Genomic DNA, 18,024 nt, shown 5'->3' with positions numbered 1-18,024 from the left:
ATACATCCATCTCTCTGATTTATAATTCTGAAGATAAGATTGACCAATGAAGCTGCTGCAGAATGATATTCAGTTATGGAACAGGGCATACTCTTTCTCATTATTTCTGCAAGATAGGCAGTGCTGATTAGATCTAAAAGTTTGCCTCTGGATAAGAGGAGATCAGGGCACTGTGTGCTGGATGACAGAGGCTGTGACCTGTCTGCAGAGCACACTCAGAACTGGCTGAGGGACGCTGGGGGGCCAAGATAACCCTGCACAGAGGAGAGTCAGCAGCACTCTAAAAATTTGCTCTGTCATCCGCTTCCCCCTCATCCTAATCTGTGTCATTTATGTCCTGCTTCTTGGTAAATCCTTTGATATTTGGTTGTGATTTCTTGGCCAAAAAGAGGAAAACTTACTGCAATATTGGTAGTGCCTTGGGATGCACTCGATGAAACCAGTAGTTTCAAGGATATTTTACTTGATCTCGCTTTAGAGCTGTAGCTTATATTCACTTTATGATATTAAAAGGTTAAGAGGAATGCTAACACTATGTCAGTGTTGGAAAACCTCTAGAGAGACATGATCCAATTAGTACAGACTCTCTAGAAAGTGCTGCTTTATAAAAGAGCACTGCTTTGAAACTGCTGTCCTTTGTAAATGAAGGAGACTGAAGGGCAGAAGAGGAGGTCCACACAGATACACCTGTCTTTCCCTCTGCTCTCTGTCCCTCCAGCTAGGATTATTTGTTTATTGCTGCCTTTATTGCTGGGTTTGGGCTTAAGACACTAGTGGCCTTCTACTTGGCTTTCCAGGACATACAAGGGTCTAGGGTGTGCTGCTTGCAGACAAAAAATGACTCCTGATCTTTCTCAGGGAATTCCCCAGAATCTGCTGCTTCATCTCAAATTCAGAACAAATGGGCTTGGGGTCTTTCAGCGTTTTTTGTTGCTGTGTTGTGACTTAATCGCCCTCCACATTTGGAGAAGTTTCTAGGCCTTACTTCTCTGGGCTGTCAAGCCCTGCACTGTCTATATGAACCTTGCAAGTTTTGGTTTACACCTTGTATTCTGTTGCCATAGCACTGGCATTTTGTGCATTTGGAGCATGGACCTGTGATAGGTCCTCAGGAGCAGGGGCAGCAGCATGAGAGGAGGTTAGTAATGAGGGCACAAACAACTGATATTTAGTTGGCTTTTGTAATTTAACCCTTTCACTTTGGTTTGCTCTTTTCATCATTACCACAAACAGGCAGAGTTTTAAGCATAGGCAGCTGTTTTACACAAAAGCCAATCCTGTTTTGCTTCTGTATGGTAGCATGATTTCACCAGCCAAGGTTTGTTTGAGGAACACTGTGAAATGTGATGAGCCACAGGCTGTGTAGCCCACTCTGACCTGCTGCATTGCCCCACCAGCTTAGCCACTGCAGCTAATTAGAGGGATGTAGCTAATATGGGGTGCCCACATGAGGTGCAGCAGAGTCCCAGAGCAGTTGGGAGGCACCAGATCCTGCCATCTCTCTCCCAGGGCTTCTGCAGACCATGCAGTGCCATGGTGGCATGGGAGCTCAATGGCACCTGGAGCCTGCTCTGCTTGGGAGCAGAAGATGCCCAGAGCTAAGCTGAGCACAAATATCCTGGCTTTTGTAATGCCAACTGCAGCCGGGGGGTTTCTTGCATGGTAGTGTTTCTGTCTCGTGCATTTGGAGTATGTGGGGAAGGTGTTGGCTTAAAAGATACCAGAAGGAAAGGAGAGGCCCTCTAGGGGAGGGCCATGAGGGTGTAATCACCGGTATGTGGTTGTGAAATTACGTTTTCAGTGCTCTTCTGTTTCTTCTCTTCCTGCTTTATGCTGTGCCTTCCTGGTAAAGCTGAATAATACTCTTTCTAATAATGTATTTCCCTAAGCCCATGTCTGGATGTTGCCACTTCTGAGGTCAGCAGTTCCAAGAGTTTGTAGTCATGCTAGCTGGAAGGCTGTTTAGTGCTGTGGTTTTTTTGTTTTGTTTTGTTTTTACTGCTGCCTGATTCTGTTCCTCTTTATGCCAAGTAATTACTACTGAGCTCTGCAAAGTTGTCTCTTTGCACTAATAACTCAAGCACATGGAGATAGCTGTTCTGTTTGTTGTTCTCCCCCACCTTTCTTTCTTGATACCATGATATGATTACCAAAGGGAGTCTAAGTAAGCCTGTCAACACAGACACACACACACAACCTGCCCCTGTAACCAAACCAGAGTCCTCCCAACAGTGTTTTCAGTGAACATGCAGACTCTGTCATCGCTGTCCTTAAGGAAGAACATCTGTTGTCCTATCACCAGTTATCTCCTCCTTATAGCTTTCTTTCCTCTTGGCCATGCAATCACAGACTGCCTTGTTTCCTGGTGTTGTGTGTGATACATCCTCAGGGTTTTGAAAAGACCTGTATATTCACCTATCTGTTTTTTCTTACAATGTTTCTGTATCCATTTACTATCTCTTCTCATGTTCTATTTTGCTCAATAATCTTGCTTTTTCCTCTTTGCTACATGACCATCCTGTTTTCTGCTGTTTCACAGTTCAAACACGAGATCTGATGAACCATTTCCCATCTCCTTATCTTCCTGCCCCTTTTTATTTTCCCTGCAGACTTTTGCAGATTCACTTTGGCTAATTGTGCCTGTGTTTGGCAAGAGCTGCTGGCACAAGCTCTAACACAGCTTCTTGAAGAATCACAGCTTCTTGAAAAATCTTACATCTTTCAGTTCTCTGGCTGCTTTGTGCTTTTAACTAATTTATCACCCTCATCTCAGAAGGACAGAGCTTGTCATAAAGAACAAAAATCCATTATTTCCTGAGCTACATTACATCCTGTGGTGCAGTATTTGAAAAGCTTTGCTTATTCTTTGCTAACCTAGTTTTTGAATGGAGCCTGATATTTATTGACTCTCCAAATCCTAATGCCTACCTGTTGTATGAAGTTGCTCAGCATCTCTCTGTCTTGACATACATTTCTGAATTACAGTAATAGTTGGTTTTTTTACAAAATTGTATAAACAATTCTGTGTAAACAAACAGTTGTATAAACAATTGTATAAGCGGGTATTTTCCATTGGTTTTCATCACACCACATTTTGCCAGCTTTCTTGTTTTAGTTTCTGAGGGTTTGGTTGTTTGTTTTAAATAAATAAATAAATGTAAAGAATCCCTTTCCAGGGTGAAAACCTGGGAGGTGAGGTCAGTCCTTCCAGGATTAAGTTTTTATATACAAACTCGGTTATGGAAGGAGAAGTATTGTCATCCATTCTTGCAAAGAGCAATGTAAGATATAGGGGATTTGCTTGTGCCTGGAAGCACGTACTTTAAAACAAACAAAATCTAGACTTGATATTTGCTTCCAATGCAAGCAGTGCCATTTTTGTGGACTCACTCACTGTGCTGTCAAAAATGCTGTAAATTAAACATCTTAAAGAACAACCTGCTATAATGAAAAAATAATGTTGCATAATATTATAGGCTGTGTATAATTTTGGTCAAATTCCCACTTAAAAATATGTTAGTAATTACTTTCTCACTTTTCCTTGCAAAACACCATCAGGCTGTAAGTTTTTGTGCAATATTATTGTAACACTAGAAAGGTTTTACTTTTCTTTCCAATGTCACTGAGAGCCTCAGAAGTTTCCTCTTTAGCAACAGTAAAAATGAAGTATGTTCCAGGTTCTCTGAGTTACATCTATCTGGACAACTTCAACAGTTGGCTTGAATTTCCCCCCAAAATTGTGAGACAGTTCAGGGACAGAGTCATTAATTAATGGAGTCATTTAGTGTGCTTTGTTATTCTCTAGTGCCTGAGCTTTTGGAGTGTGTGTGTGTGCTATAGGATATCCAGCCTTAACAGCTTTGAGTTCCTGGGGGCAGTAGTAACATACAAATGATTTTGTGCCAGTCTCCCTTGTGTTCATCTGCTTTTGAGGTTGATTAGTCCAAACCTCTCCCCCGAGCTGGAAGTTTTGCAGTAAGTTTGAATGCCGGGGGTTTCGGGCCCTATCACAGCCTGTCTCCTTCCCTCTGCCCTGGCAGGGCAGCACATGCTTGGTCTTCTGCAAGTCACTGGCCATGTGCACTCGAGGGAAGTATTCAGAATACAAAAACTATTTAGAAAAGCTTATTTGGTCAGCTGTCCTCAGCAAAAGTTTTCCGTGCTTCATTGAAAGGAGAATTGAATCACTTTTAGTTCAAATTTGGCAAAAGGGCTGTTGGATAATAGGGGGCCTCTACCTGGCAAATATCCAAGCTGAGCACAATTTGAGTCACTGCCTAGCTGGTCTTGGTGTCTAAAAGTTTGTCAGACATTGAGGAATATTTTAGAAATTAATCTCTCATGCTTGTCACTTAATGCTGCTATCTTCCTAGACCTTCCTTTGCAAACAAGAATTTTATCTTGGTTACAATAATATAGTGTAATTAACTGGATAAGTTTATTAATTAGCATTATAAAACTTTTAAATTAAATGTAACGGTGAAGGGCCTCCCAAGGTCTAGCCATGCTGGAGATTGTTGTGTTTTCATACATCATTCTAAACAGATAAGAGGCTGTAAAAAGATTAGCATAACTGGTGACTCTATTTCATTGCTTTACAATCCTGTGATTTGAGTCATCAGCTTTATCTGTGTTAACAGGTAGCTTTAATCCTGAATTTCACCCTTTAGCTCTCAATTCTTGTAGATTTGGGAAGGCAGTGCTATATGGCCCAAATCCTTAGTCTTCATCAGACTGAACGTGTGTTCTAAAATTTGCATCACGTTTCAGAGCTCTCCACGTGTGTCTGTGGGGCTGCAAGGAGCCTTCTGCTCTTCCTGAGTTTTGTTTTGCTTCTGGTCTCTTCGTCCCTGGGCTCCATTTGCTGTTGGACAATTTCTGACTGACTATAAGCGGGTGGTGAAGCTCTGCTGGCCCCTTTCCTAATCCATTAAAACAAGTTTCTGTCCCAAGGGACCATCTGGACTGAACTCCTTCAGGTCCCCAACCTCTAGGCTACTGCTGTGCCCTACTTCTACATGGCCACACAAGAACATGTGGCACCAAAACACCTGCTATTTAAGCCTGACCTTCGAGCTGCCCTCAATCTAACTTACTCTACATAGATCCCATTTGGATACTTTGTCCCTTGGAGTGGCCTTAGCTTCTCTGAGAAAATACGGTTTCCACAGAGCAGTGACACCAGGGCAGCTGGGATCATTACTCCACACGTAGTTAAGAACAGGCCAGAATTCGTGAGGCCTCAAGGGGATAATGTGAAGTTGGTGTGATAGGCCTGTGTGATGTCTTTCCTCTCCATCTCTCTTGTTTGCTGCTTTGATTTAAATTTGATCAACAACTATCCTGCAGGCACTTTTAACCTTCCATTGAATTGGAAAATCAGAAGAAAAGGAGGGTATTTTGGGTTATCTGCCAGCACAGTCCAATCTGTGAGGAGAAAAGCTTAAACTTTCTCTTCCCACTTTATTTGAGGAGTCATATCTCTTGTTAAATGTTGACAGCTGATCCTAGAAATAGTAGTTATTCATATCTGGTTATTTGGGATGTTATGTTTACTTGTGTCAAAAAGGTCTTGTTCACATCTGGAAACAGCAGGGGAAAAGGACAATACATGGCATTGCTGAAAATGGCTTTAATGAGGACAGTGGTGTTAATTACTGCTGGCAATGACAATACTGGAGATTATAGAGAAGTGTATGTTCAGACCAGCAGTAGAGGAAAGGGTGCATTGTACCAGGCAACAGAGGCTGGCACACAGACACCAGGTGCACGTAAACCCAAGCCTTGTGCCACCAAAGGTACCAGCACAGACCTACTCCCATATTTGCAGCTGAACTCTGTTTTTAGGGTGACGTGGTGCTGCCACACTATACACCCTGCCTCTCCCCTGCCACACTGTACACCCTGCCTCTCCCCTGCCACACTGTGCACCCTGCCTCTCCCCTGCCACCTTTGGGTTTGGGAGTTGTTGCAGTCCTGACAGCAGAGAGTAAGAAGAGACCTCAGGCTGGTGTGGGTGAGGCTGCAGGTTGTGGAAGGATGGAGAGTGGAACCTCTGTGTCCCCTGGCCTGAAGTGCTCTGTGCTGCCCCTCGCTGTGGTCACCCCTTGGGTTCACAGCTTTCCCTGGTGTTGCAAATTGTGGCTGGGCTGGTGCAGAAAGATATTGATGGTGGTGGCTGGAGGAGCCTCAGCAGGGACTGTTCCTCTGAGCAGCTGCCCACTTCTCCCCAGTGTGTGTTGCCTACGCAGTGAGAGCAGCTTGCATCCAGAACAAGGCAAGTGCGCAGGTTTTCCTTTAATAAGACAATGTAAAAAACCATAATTTTGGTAGGAGGTGGTTTAAATATGTTCTTTTCTTCTTGATGGGCTTTCATTTTGCTACTACTTTATCGCTGTGGAAAAAATACAGTTTTGCCTGACCCATCAGTGCAGTAGCAATATGGAAAAAGATTTAAAGTTCTAATAGTATTTGAAATCTAGCCATGCACTCAGTGCTGCAGAAAAGAAACCCAGGCAATTATTCATGGAAGCTGATCTAAACTTAAAACAACCACTGTTGATATTTTAAACTGGTGTTTCAGGAATAAAGCAGTTAGGGGAATTCACATGCCCCGTTGTCTCCAGGCATCTTGGTTTGAGCAACCCCTGTGAACAGCCCTTTTCCTGTGGCTATCTCTGCCCGAGGTCTGCGTTCCCACAGGGGATGGATCTATGCAGCATGCTATAAGAAATAATTTCATGCACCACTGCAGTCTCTTGAAACTAATTTAACATCCTATTTTGTTGCAGCACTTCTTTGTGGTAACAGGCACAGCTTAGAGTCCCCTTCACATGCTGGCCATCTTCTTCCTTTTTTGTTTGCTTTTTTTTGTTTAGTTTTTAGTGCTTAGCATTTAACTGTTTATATTAGCAGTGCTGCTAATTACTGAGGTCTAGTCTAAACAGGTAATCATTATCTTTTTCCAGGTGGTTAATGGGGGCTCCTATTAGTATCACCAAGGACTAGCCAGGAGTGTTTGTTTACAGACATGAAGTTGTCCTCTGGAGGGCTCTAAAAAGAATGCAAAATGACATTTTCCAGTATCTAACCAAAGCCTGTTTTAGATAGGTTAGTCTTGAAATAATGCAAAGTAGTTCAAAGGTTCAGTATACTTGTATTCTTAAAAATTTCTGGGGCATACCTACTTTATTTGCATTCTGTGAATTAACTAAAAATATCACCAGAAGCTCTACATCTGTATATCTAAATTTAATCTTAATTGTTGCTCCTGTATTAATTGAGTTGTTGCTAGCTATGTTTGCTGGGCCAAAAGGTTTTTTCCCCCCTTATCTCAAATATTTTTATCTTGTCTCTTTTTGAGGTCTCACATGGGGATTTTCAGAATTCTCCTCAGTGAGAGTCTGCTGTTTTCTATTCAAATGTGTGCTGCTAATCACTTTGGGAGGGATTAAAAGGAATGCTTAAGTGAGACTTCAGCAGTAGGTACTTAACTCCAAAACTGAGTTGCTGAAAAACCTTCAGCTAATACTAATCGTGGAGGCACTTAGGGGGCCCTGGGTGTGAGCCAAAGCACCCTCTTCCCTGACATGCAGCAGGGGTTTTTCACCAGGGAGTAGCTGAAAGCTTGTTTTCAAGGAGCAGGTTTTCTTAAAGGGAATATTTATGAGCTGGGCTCTCTGCATTAAAAGACAATGGATTCTCAAACCTTTGGAAAAATCATGGCCTTAATTTGTACATGAATGATTAAAAATGGTTCTCAGAAGCTCCAGTGCAGTTGTTGTCACAAGAAGTGAGACCACTTAGCAAGGGTTAGAAAATCATCTTGGAGCACTGTTGCCCAGCCTTGCAGGAGTAACTGGGATGTGGAATGCTGTCCAGGTCTGTTGGAGTGGAGGCACGGCTCGCTGTGGCTCAGGGTAGACAGGTTGGGTGTCGAGCTGTGCCACTCTGGGTGTGAGACCTTCTGGGCTCCCAAGGTTGATTTGGGTCCATGGTTGCTGACTGGGCGACCCTAAAACAAGAGTATTTCCTACAGACCAGAATTTACCACTTGTTGATGTTATCTGAGGTGGTGTATAGTGCAGCAGAGGGATAGAAGCTTTGAAGGGACGATTGTTTGCTCAAAAACACTCAAACCACAACTGGTCTGCTTCATTTTGGCTGAAGTCCATAACATGAGTGTAAAGTCAGTATTATGAGCTGGAAAACAGGGTGAGAATAAAGTATCTGGTTGTTAATCCATGTAGTAACATGGTTTAAGTCTGTCTGGTTGGCTCTCATATTCAGATAGTTTATTCCCTCCATAAAACTTCTGTTCCATCATAGGAAATGATATGGAATATCACTGGAAAAGAGCTAGTGATTCATAATCTATTAATGGATTCGAATAATTACTGTAGCAGTAGGGTCATAACACTTCCCAAAAAGTCTAAGATCAAGATAAAACAGAGGGAAAAGTACTTAATTAATTCTGTACTTTCCACATATGGCTCAGCTGTATTGTTGGTTTATCTTTTATTAGAAGGAAAAATGCAAGGATGTCATGTACTTAAGGAGTCAGCAGTGTTATCATCACTTCACCTTGAAGTGTATTGAGAAACATTTCCTTACTGGAAGGAGTGGCCGGTTCACTATTTTTCTCCATCACTAGAGGGCTCAGATCGCTTTCAGAACATCGTGCATCTGAGTCAACTTTGGTCTTTAAATAGTCCTTGGTCTTTGTGTAACACGAGTGGTACAGAGGGAGCTTCAGTTCTTAATGTGCTGATGTATTACTGTGCTTCTGACCTGCCTTTCTCTTGCTGTTGGAAGTCCTATACAAGCAGCTGAGGGACATGGCTGTGTTCTGCCCCATGGCATTTCTGTGTTCATATTTTTTAAAATTTTCTATGATCTCTTTAAATCTCTTGGATTTGGAAGGGATTTTTGAGGTGTACCTTTGAAGATACATTTTAAAGCTAGTAGATGTGCATGTTTAAATCTCAGAACATATAAATCTCTGGGGCAGCACCAAGTTTATACAGTTCAGTCAAAATTAGGAAACATTTCTCTACTGAGAGGATGATCAAAAACTGGAACAGACTTCCTAGAGAGGCGGTTGATTCCACAAGCCTGTCAGTGTTTAGGAGGCATTTGGACCATTTTTTAACTTTTGATCATCCCTGAACTGGTCAGGCAGTTGGACTGGATGATCATGGTGGGTCCCTTCCAACTGAAATAGTCTGTTCTATTCTGAAATGTGAGATGTCACTCTGCTACACGACAGAGCTCTTGATAACATTAGGAATTGTGGATTGAGAAACCTTTCATTTGACTCTCCTAAAGTGCTCCTTTTGGGGGTTAGACCCTGTACAGGTAAGAACAACACTGCACTATTACTGCAGAGTTTTTTTGCACCCAGTATTACTCCTGCATTCAGCAGAATGTGTTTCCATCTTCTGAAAATGTTTTATTTGGTCTGTTCCTGAATTAATTACTTTTGTCTCTGGAATGTTTGTGAGGCAGAGAACTAATGGTTACATGCTGGTTATGCTTATGGGTATCTCAAGGATTGTTAGAGGTCTGTGTTTCTTGTCCTGATGGTGCATGAAGCCCAGCAGTGAGAAATTCAAGGAATCCAAGAGGAGACATCTTCCTCACAGCTTTTTACAATAGAGTCGTTGGAGTGTTGTGTTGAGAGACTTGTACTCAGAAAGGCAACGTTGCACCTGCAGTGTGTGCTGGGGGCTTCTGAGAGGTTCAAGTGAGCTGCCAGAAGACCAGGGAGGAGAGGAAAATAAGAGTGGACTGAATCTAGCTTAGCTTCCATGAAGACAGCTAAAGATACCTTATTCTTGAAATGGGAACAGGAGTGAGCTCTCAGCAAAAGTATTGCAGATAGGGTTCAAGTCCTTTCACCAAAAACATTCTTGCTCTTGGAGCCCTAGTGTTGGAAAAAGAAGGGAAGGGATAATTGGACACAAACTCCTTTAGTTCTCAGAGAGTGACTACAATACTCCTGAAGTAATGAATGGAGCATGTCTGGCTGACAGCTGCAGGCTTTATTCAGGCTCTGTTAAACCACGATCTTCAGAGTCTGCACGCAAGCCTGACTTGTGGGAGTTTCTATTGAATGTGTAGGCTCACATAGCCTACTCTCTAGCAAAGCACATTCCTAAAGAAGCCAAAAATCTTGATGGTAACATCGCTTTTAAGCCTCTCATGTTCTTAGGTATTGAATCTAAAAGAAATGGAATGAATTAGTGCTTCATACAATCTCAGTAACAGTTACATGTGCCATAAATGATACCAAGGTATTTTGTTGTGTGGTTGAACTAAATCAGTAGTTTGGTATTTGTCTCATGTAAGTTCCTAGCTTATTTCACATTTACAGTATTGTTAAACTCGACTAAAATTTTTTTATTTTTCATAATAATCCCATTGGCAAGAAAGCATGGGTTATTTTGGGTATATCTGGGAGGAGAATGAACATGTGCTGTTAATCAGAGAGACATGCTTACTTTTTTTATGTGGGAAGTGGGCCAACAGTTCTACCTCTACTTTGAAGTTCACCAAGATAGAAATAATATTGCAAGCTCTAAGCTGTATTCAGTTTCTGGCTAAATTTTGTGTTCTCAGCACATAGTTCTGAACTGCACTTTGTTGAATTTGAGTGTGAGGCTCAGCAAAGATCAATCCTTCTCTTCTTTTCCTTTGAAGAGGAACTATCTGGAAAGGGGCCATCAACTGTTGTAAATGGAACCTTGATCTCATTCTTTGTTAGGCTGTTGGGAAAGTGTTCCTCAGATTCAGTGACCAAAATGGAAGCAGTGCTCTGTTATGTCAGTGATCAGGCTGGTCTGGAATTGTAATTTATTCCCAGTGAGGAATGTTTCCAAGCTGAGAGTGGTTGCCAGTTGTACCACTAGCAAGTGAAAAGAAAATCAACAAATTATTTATTTATCATTGCCCTTCCTTAGCTGTGAGTTTTTAAGTAGCTGAAGTGCAGCCCCTCTGAGCTCATGTTTAGCTACGGGAGGTGTGTCAGTTGACACTGTGGAAGAGGCTTCTTCTGTCAGTGTGTCGTTCCTGAATTACACAGTACACCCCCAGATAAAAGTGCAAAGGACTATCTGCCCATGGATCAGAGTGTGAAGGTGCATGTTTGGCAGTGATGCACTCCCATTGCATTCTGCCTCTTGGAGAAACTGGGATTTCATTTTGTTGTACAAAAGAAGCAAATAAGTGTTATTTTTGTCCTATACACTGAACTCTGGAAAACCCTTTGAAGAACAACTTTCCCAGTGATAGCTAGCCAGTACCTTGTCATGAGTTAATTTAGAGTTACAACCTGCTTTTTTGAGAATGTTACCCTATACTTCCAGACTTTGTAGTTGTTCTTGGTGCTTTCTAGAACATTTAGTGATGCAGTTTCACTAATCCATTTTCTCTGATTACCTCAGTAAGTGGATTACAAGGTTTTTCCATCACTGTAGATCTTGATAGTTTCACAAAATATGTTTTATATTGTTTTTGATATGAGTGCTAAACAAAAGTACTGTATTTTCATCTAAGTCTAAGGAAGAGAACTCCCTTTACTTTGCAGAGTCAGAGAAGCTGTGTCTTAAATGATCTTTCCATCATTCCATAGTTAGGAATGTGATGTCAATGATTTTGTGGCTTCATCCCTCAGACTGGATGACTTCTATTCTAGGTGAGGATGAGAAACTCACTGTAGGAGGTTCCATAGCCTGAGCAGTTTTTAACTCTGTTATGATGCATTTGTGCTTTTTCAGTTAAAGCCACTGAAACACATTTTTTTCTGCTCAGCAGCCTTAAGGATTTGTTTGTTTTCTGCACAAATTAAGATGACTGTTTCTTCTGAAGTTGTACTTTTTATTAAAGTGGCAGTCAAGAAGGGAAGATTTTGTTCAATGATTTTATATTATGGTGCACAGGAAATGGTACATTGAGACAGTGGTTAATTTTGTCTAGTTAAGGCTAGAATTGAGATGTTGAGAATAGTCCTTCCTTGCACCCTCCTACTGGCTGTTATTCATAGCAGGAAACAGCACTCAACCTTTTTTGAAAATTAACTCACTCAGGTGTTGATTCACACTACTGCTTATTCTATCAACAATCTTTAATTGGTATTTTTGTAATTCATGTAAAGTTACTGGTACACCATTTATCTGTATTTGAGAGCCTTGTTTTGTATTTCTGATTATAATCCCTCTGTGCTGATCTGAACAAATTATGCCAGTGTTGAGACAAGAGAGTAAAAGTTGGCCACAGACTTCTGAATGCATATAAATTTCTTTTGTTGGAGCAAAGAGAGGAGGAGTGGATCTCTGACTCAGCTCCCCTCTCTCTCTGCTGACAAACTGTGAGCTTGCAGCTGGGGAAGTGCTATGGGAGGGAAAAATGAAGGCCAAAGTCATCATGTTTGTGAAGCCTTGCCAGAACTTGTGGGGAAATTCCACCTAAGATAATGTCAAAGATACCTCAAAAAGTGAGAGGAGAAGAAGGATTGATAAAAGATGACATTTCAAGCGTAGCACCACGGTCATGTATAATGGAAATGTTGGATGGGGCAGTGGGAACAAAATCGTGTTTCTGAGACTTGAGTAAGACTGTTGTTCATCTTGGTTAGAACAAATTCAGAAAAATGCCAAGTGAGGGGTAGAAATAGCAAGCAAGAAGTGTATTAGAGAGGAAATGAAATGGAAGACCAAAGTCTAGTTAAAGGTTAGGAGCTTTAAAATGGGAACAACTGAATCATGCTTGTGTTCTAAGAGGAGAGACTAGGAAATGCCAGGAACAGCTAAAAGGATCTGCAAGGAAGGAGGAAAGAAGGGATAGAAAATAGAAGTTGCAGTGTGATGAATGAAGACCATGAGCACCTCTCTCAACAGGGGTGGGAGGAGTGACTGAGGGGAAGAGAAGGGGCAAGCTAAGAGGGGAGATAACATGGAGGGGAGAGAGAGAAGATCACGTGTGAGGAAATGACACTCAGCTGAGTTGCTGCCATGAGTACATCTGTCTTAGGCTCCTCTACCACACTCCCCACTCTTTCCTCAAAACTGCACTGTTTTGTAACACTTCTGTGTTGTATTGTGTTGTTATAAAGTGACTTCTAGTGATGTAATGGGTTGTCTCTATAGCTTTCCTTCTCTTGGCCCAGTTTGATGAACAAACAAAGCTCCAGTTTTCCTGTCATTTGATTGAGAAGAGAGAGGAGGGGGCTGCTGACATTTTTGTACTCAGTAGACTTTGTCCTTTCTAGTGGTGCATCAGAGTGTCATGCCCCAGTCTGCTCTGATGAGCCATATGCAAATGAGTGCCAGGAACAGGGCAGAGTGTCATAGAACATAAGAAGAATGAAAATTATACATTTTTCATTTTATATTTGGTGGTGCTCTGGCATGAAAAGTAAGGGAAATACTTCGGATATGAGTAAGACAACCTTTCTCATACTTGTCTGCTGGTGAGGTTGCTGCCTCCTTTTCCCTGCTGCCATTTTTCTGCCTCTTGCATTCATTGCTGTGCTCCTGCCTCAGCCTCTTTCTGCTGCTGACAGTAGCATTTTGGTAGAAAGCTTTGAGTTTTAGGTTCATACATACATTTTTTCTTTTTTTTTTTCTAACAAAGGAATTACGTATTAAGGAAAAAAAATCAATATGTGGGTTCAGCAGCTCTGCTCAGAAGAGCTGTAGTTTGCACCTGCCTGATGCCCTCATTCTCTCATAGGCTGGGTTCTCTGTGGTATTTGGTTCTTTGCCATGCACCACACAAGGTACCCAGAGGCACGTGAGATGCAGTTGTATCAAGAAGCATCTGTCAGTAGGAAGTGAGAGGCTTTTTTGAACTTTCCAATTTTATCTCTGATGTATTGCAAATCTCATCCCAAGGACAGACTTCTACTTCCTGCTTTATTCAACACAGGCCTCTGTCCAGGGAGACAGTATTTTTGGTATCCATTGGCAAACTCACACAGTCATGGCAGTGTAGTTTGATCTCCTCCCAGACACAAGTGCAAAGCTGTGCAAAGATGTTCTTTTCTGACACAAGAAGAGCGAGTTTGTCTAATGAACTGCTTTTACCACTTTCTGAAGTGCTTTTATTTTCCTTAAACCTCTAACATCCAAATTTATTTATTTATTTAGGCTGGGAGGCCCAGTGAAGCTTGGAGCTGTGTGTGGGGGTGTTTCCCTGAAGGAGCTGCTGGTGAAATAGATACAGCTGAGCTGACTGCAGCACTTCTTGCTAGAGCACACCTGTCAAGAGGATGAATGAACAGCATGGTAAGGATGCGGTATATCTTCAGTTTAAGAAAGAAAACAGCTCTCTGTGGTCAATCTAGAACTGAAAGTGTCAGCCTCAGAGTACACCGTGTTAATCCATGGTTTCACAATCACAATACATTCTGATTAGTATTGCTGTGGAACAGGCTGCTAAAGCAAATTCCAGGACACTTCTGTTATCTTAAAATGAGAGCCTGGGGAACTTAAGACTGAGCTGATCACTCTGAGCTGTGCTGTGTAAACTTGTGCATGTCCAGTATGCTTGAAAATGAATTAATTTGCATGAAAGGAAGAGTATCTGTGTCCACATCTAATAAATATCTCTCTTCCCAAGAATTTTGAAAGTTGCAAAATCCTCAGGTCAAACCATGCTTGATCCCAACTGTGCTCTAAAACACTGTTCAGGCTGGTAAGGGCAGCAGAACCATCTTCCAAATGGGCACTCCTTGGTACCAAGTTTTTTGTGTTTTGTAATTTAGCTAAACTGAATATCCATTGTGGGAGAATTGTGTGTGCTTTTATTTCATTTCCACTGAATAATGAATATAGGCTGTTACTGATTACATTAATATGTAATTATTACCATGAGAATCTAATCCCCTGAAACCATTGGTCACTTGGTGTATGTTCATTTAGCTACAAATGCTTTTCGTTTTCCATTTGTATTTTATCATTTAATTGCTTTACTCCATTCAACATCACCCTTTTTTGATCTCCTGTTAATCATTATTTGGAATGAGAATTAGCCCTTAAGCAAACAGTGCCCCAAATCTATCTTGCTTCTTTGTGTGTAGTGATGACCTTGTGTTGGAACAGAAAAAAAACAATTAGCTATCGCTTTAGATTTATAATAAAAATTCTCTAATTATATTTGAAAATTGCAGTTGAAAAAGAATCTTAACATTTATTCATATTGTAAATCAACAGGACCTCAGACTCTACAAAGCCCTGATCTTCTGAAAGTGTAATGGAAATCTTTCTTTAAAAATAAAATAAAGTCCACATCTCATTTCCTGAAAGAGAAATCAGGTAGCTGTGCAATGTCCCCCTGGCCTGTGTATTTGTTTTTCTTCCATAGGAGTCTTAAATGTGAGGGTGAGGAGGTGTCAGGGTTGTCCAGAGTCCTTTGGAGAAGGCCAACACATGCACAGCTGGTGCTTGGTGCCCACTTGAGAGAGGCAGTGCTGTTCCTCTCAGTAGAATGGCATTTTCTTCTCTGAACTGAACTGGGTTTGTAAGCCCTTGATGTTTACACTTTTTTGTCTAAAATTAATGAGCATCCACCCCCTTAAAAATCTCATTAAAGTTTGGTTTTGGCAGGTTGCCTCCCAGAGTCTTGACAACACTTTGGGTGCTGATGATCTGATCGAAGTGTCTTCTCATTCCCTCCTCCTTCCCCATCTGTTTGTATCCACCTCTTGTGTTATAAAAATAAACTGTTTGGGGTAGGAACTGGTTTTTCTCCTTTTGCTTGGTGCAATGCTGTCTGGTGCACAACTCCTCTGCAGTATGATTTAGCCTCTGCTGGTCGCTGCTACCCTGCCTCCTCTAGCCAAGCAAGTTCCTTGAGCAGCTCCCTGCTGCAGCACAGGATAGTGCAAGTAATTGTCCTGCTTACCTGTGTGTAACCTGCATCTCAGCCCATCCATCTGTAGCAATAACTCTGGCAACTTGCTTAAAATCAGAGGTTGAAGCAGAGGGAGTATTGAGAAGGTGAACAAAGGTATGGAAGATTAGAGGCTCTGGGTCTTGCAGGGAAGGACAAGGTCTGGTCCCTCCTCTTCAGTATAATCGAGTCGTGAAGGGGGGAGTGACAGGAAGCTTGTGCACTGGAAATATGAAAATGTAGCTGTATTTTAAGAAATTCTAAGATACTTCCTAAAATGCTGCTCTTTGTCTTCTGATTTACCATGATCTGAGATGATGGAAGGAACAAAGGAGGGAAACTGGAAGCTCAAACAGCCTACACTAGCAAACACTGTACTTATGTGCCTTTGGATATGTTAAAGTTAGGATTCATTAAACAGAGCTTGAGGGTTGCAACTATCATTTAAAAATGCCTCCTCTAAACAAACAAGAAATAGTATAGCCAAATGCAAGTAAGAAAAAATATAAATCAGTGGTTCTTTGCTAACCCTTCATTAAGGATGTCTGCAAGCAGTTTTACAGCAGACTACATAGTCATGTCTATTCAGTGGGCTTTAAGAAATTGGGGAGATTGTTGTTGTTTAGGAATATCAAAGAACTTTTGTAGTTATTATATAGCTTTGGTGAACAAATCATTAATCATCTTAAAAATAACTGGGGGCAGATAACATAATAAAGTGCCCCTGGGATGTGTTTCTGTTTTATCAGCCAGCAGTTATAAGTAAAAGGCAGAAATGGTGCTTCTAGCTAGTTTTGTTTAAAACAGCAGGAATGAAGAAAGAATTATCAGGACGGGAAACACATTAAATCATGGCAAGTAAATTCCTTTCATCTTGAGTATGGCTGCTGACTGTCAATAACTGAGATTAATGCTGCAGGAAACAAAGCAGAAATGTTAAATATAATGACATTTAAAAGAAGAGCAATAACCAGTTTATTAAAGGGAAGTGTTTTGAACTCTGTGAGGTTGGCAAACGGAATTTCAGAAGCATTTAAGATACTTTGACCTCATCTAAATCATCATAGGAGTAAATTGAAAAATATCCTGTAAATGAGATCTGGTGTCTCTTTGTATTATCTCCTCTAAGGGATATACATACTCCTAATTTTTAAAAAGGACTCAAATGTCCTGATGAGCCTGACATTCTGTATCCACAAAAATTGCCACTTTGACAACTTTCTTGTGTGAACACACTGAAATAGGTGCTGCTTTAGCAGTGCATATTCCATTAACAATGAAACTGAGCTGAGTGTTCTGTCCCACAGCTTTCTCCCTTTCCCAAAATTAATTGTAGCTCTGACAGTGCCCAGTGCTGCTGTCCATGGTGAAGTATGGAGCTGGGCTCTGAGCTGGCAGCCAGGGAGAGTATGCAACAGTTTTTAGTTCAGCCTCTGTTTTGGTCAGTGGTGTGTCTGTAACGTGGTGTCTCTCCCTTTCAGTGAATTAAATTCTTACAAGTTCTGCAAAAATTATCTTTAGGACTTCTAAGGCTCATTGCCTTGGGAAACCTAGCCAAAATTGTCTCATGGTCTAGTGACCTTGGCAAAGACAAAAAGCCTCTTAGTGGGAGAGCTGGAAGGAATTTCACCTCGAAGAGCTTGGTTGGCAGAGATGTTGATTAGAGGCTGTGGATGATGATCTCTGTAGTTCAGGGTGCTCCAAGAGTTAAATACATCCTACTCTAGAAATTTCTGTGGAACCCTAAGGATGGAAGGGCCCATCTATGTAGAGAAGGTGACTGTAGAGGGACCTTTGGTCTATGACTGTGCTCGTGAAGGAGAGGACTCTAATGATCTTACTGAGTACACTGTCATTTGCCACTCCTACCACCTTCCCCTCTCTGCTTGAATGTTGCATTTACTCCAGTAATTACTTCTCTGTTAATGTGACCAGTTTCTGTCACCAGCCCAACTGTGCATGTCAGTCTCTTTGAGGTGTACCTGTTTCTTTTAATGAATTAGTTTCAAGACTAGATAATCCTTGTGATCATCTTACCTGTCCTTCTGTATAACAAACCATGCAACTTCCCTGAAATGACTCAGTGATAAGAGGGAGGTATTTCTCTCTAATGTTCATTTAATTGGGTGGAAA

The 18,024-nt window shown here is 41.4% G+C and overlaps 1 protein-coding gene across 2 annotated transcripts in view; it reads left to right on the top strand.

Annotated features, from left to right (window-relative positions):
* GRIA3 (glutamate ionotropic receptor AMPA type subunit 3) overlaps window positions 1-18,024 on the top strand; it is a 416,095-nt gene that overhangs the window by 69,587 nt on the left and 328,484 nt on the right. For both annotated transcript variants that reach the window (XM_017816396.1, XM_017816370.1), the window contains exon 2: window positions 14,148-14,285. The gene's annotated coding sequence lies outside the window, so the exon portion shown is untranslated. The remainder of the gene's footprint in view (window positions 1-14,147; window positions 14,286-18,024) is intronic.

The sequence above is a fragment of the Lepidothrix coronata genome, unplaced genomic scaffold (assembly GCF_001604755.1).
Source record: "Lepidothrix coronata isolate B3197 unplaced genomic scaffold, Lepidothrix_coronata-1.0 Scaffold2, whole genome shotgun sequence".
Classification (NCBI taxonomy): domain Eukaryota; kingdom Metazoa; phylum Chordata; class Aves; order Passeriformes; family Pipridae; genus Lepidothrix; species Lepidothrix coronata.
Note: the sequence above shows the minus strand (reverse complement) of the source record. Positions and strands in the feature narration are given on the sequence as shown.